Source organism: Tasmannia lanceolata, unplaced genomic scaffold (genome assembly GCF_043159265.1).
Source record: "Tasmannia lanceolata isolate RefF3 unplaced genomic scaffold, GAP_Taslan_0.1 ptg000231l, whole genome shotgun sequence".
Lineage (NCBI taxonomy): Eukaryota > Viridiplantae > Streptophyta > Magnoliopsida > Canellales > Winteraceae > Tasmannia > Tasmannia lanceolata.
The window spans coordinates 27,501-30,000 of NW_027518907.1; positions in this window are offsets into that span (position 1 = coordinate 27,501).

The following is a 2,500-nucleotide window of genomic DNA, read 5'->3' on the forward strand; positions in this document are numbered from 1 at the left end:
TGCCCGGATAGACTCGGTATGCCTTGGGATACATGCGTATGCCCCGATAGGCTTGGTACGCCCCGATATGCGCACGTGTGCCCCAGTAGGGCTCGGTATGCCCCGGTATGTACGCGTGTGCCCCGATAGGCCCGGTATGCCCCGATATGCACACGTGTGCCCCAATAGGGGTCGGTATGCCCCGGTAGGTACGCGTGTGCCCCGTAATGCACGTTTCGCAGATCTCCCCGCATGTCCCGCCCCTATATGTAATACTTACTTACTTACTTACTTTCTTTCTTGCTTGCTTGCTTGCTTGCAATGGTTGGGAGTGCCCGGCATGCCCCGCTGCAGAGACCAAGGGCGCAATGACTTGGCACCGCGGATGCCGGGACTCCGGCACTTCCCGTGGCACTGATGGTTGGTTCCAAAGACAAAAGGCCGTGCAAGGCCACCGCACCGCGGATGATTTTGCTCGTGCTGGCGCCGTTGTGTGGCCAAAGAACATGCGCGAATGCTCGTGTCGGAAGGGTTGGTGTCCTGGCCCCGCGGGTGTCACGAATGCTCGGTTGCGAAGACCATGGGACCAGAGCCATGGCACGTCGGATGATGGCTCCAGCTGGCGCCCCGGCACTTTCTGTGGCATTGATGCTCGGTTTCAAAGACAAACGAGCGCAGGGCCAGGGGACCGCGGATGACTGCTCGTGCTGGCCCCGTTGGGCGGCATTGATGGTCGGTTGCAAAGAAAATGCGCGATTGCTCGTGTCGGGGCCTGGCAAGCCAAGGCCAAGCGAGCCATGGCAACGCGGATGATGGCTCCAGCTGGCGCCCCGGCACTTTCTGTGGCATTGATGCTCGGTTTCGAAGACAAACGTGCGCAGGGCCAGGGGACCGCGGAGGACTGCTCGTGCTGGCCCCGTTGGGCGGCATTGATGGTGTGTTGCAGAGAGCATGTGCGATTGCAAGTGTCGGCCGGGTTTGGGTTCCCTTGGGCTTTCGGGTGCCTTGGACGCTGTCTTGCGAAGACCATGGGCACAAGGCCCCGTCCTGGCCCCTTGTTCGATTCGCTCTCGTCTTGCGCTTGCTTCCAAGGTCCTCCATGACCTTCCCCATGGCCTTGCTAGATCCCCCCCATGACGCATGACCTCTGTCCGTTGATTGGTTTTGAGTGCACACCATGCCCGGCTTGGCACCGTGTTGTCGCGTGAGTGGCATTTGGATCGTGCATGCTGGTGGGCTACCTGCCAATGCGCACAAGCCTTGCACACTAGCCTTGCGCACGAGCCTTGCACAAAAGCCTTGGACACAAGCCTTGCGCACAAGCCATGCGCACAAGCCTTGGACGCTAGCCTTGCACACAAGCCATGCATACAAGCCTTGCTCACAAGCCTTGGGCACTGGCCCATCGCAGTAGCCTTGCACACAAGCCTTGCGCACTAGCTTTGGGCACGAGCCTTGCGCACTTGCCTTGGGCACTAGCCTTGCACACAACCCTTGGGAACTAGCCTTGCGCACCAGCCTTGCCCACAAGCCTTGCACACCAGCCTTGCACACTAGCCTTGCATACAAGCCTTGCACACTAGCCTTGCACACAGGCCATGCTCACTAGCCTTGGGCACTAGCCTTGCACACAGACCTTGGGCACTAGCCTTGCGCACTAGCCTTGCCCACGAGCCTTGCACACTAGCCTTGCACGCAGGCCTTGCACGCTAGGCATGCTTGGGCCAGCAGCTCCCGCATCAAGTCGGCGGGTGTAGGCACGGTTGGGCGCAGATCCCGCATCGCCTCGTCGCGTCTGGGCGCAAACCCGTCGCGTCTCGTTGCGTCTTCAGAAGTCGTCGCTAACAGCACCTTTGGTTGCCACTGGTGGTTAGGCGGGTTGGTTGCGCAAACCCTATAGGAGGGTGGCATGCTGCGGGGCGCTGGAATGCGCAGGCTTAGGGCGTTTTTGCCCGGATAGGCACTGGAATGTGCTGGTTTTGGGCGTTTTTGCCTGGATAGGCTAAGGAATGGGCATGCTTTGGGCGTTTTCCCCGGATAGGCACTGGAATGGGCTGGTTTTGGGCGTTTTTGCCTGGATAGGCTAACGAATGGGGCATGCTTTGGGCGTTTTTGCCCGGGTAGGCACTGGAATGCCTGGCCTTGGCTGGGCATTGCTGGGTTGGGCTCCCTTGGCCTTTCAGGCGCCTTGGATGCTGTCTTGTGAAGACCATGGGCACAAGGCCATGGCATATAGTGGGGAATGGACCATGGTTGCCAAGGTTAGGCAATATAGAGGGCGGTGGGCGAGTAGGCCATGGCGTCACTTGTTTGCCCGTGTTTGCTCCCTTTGTGCGTTGTTTGGTTTTGGGAGCACACCTACCTTGCTAGGCTCGGCGGCTTACCCCTGCCCTTGTGGGTACTGGGTTGCACGTCTGTTTGCAACCCTATGGCTTGGTTGCTGCTGGCTTGGTTGGGTAGTTTGCCTCCGCCAATGCGCACAAGGGTTCCTTTTCTTCGTACCTGTGAGCTTACCTCCCTT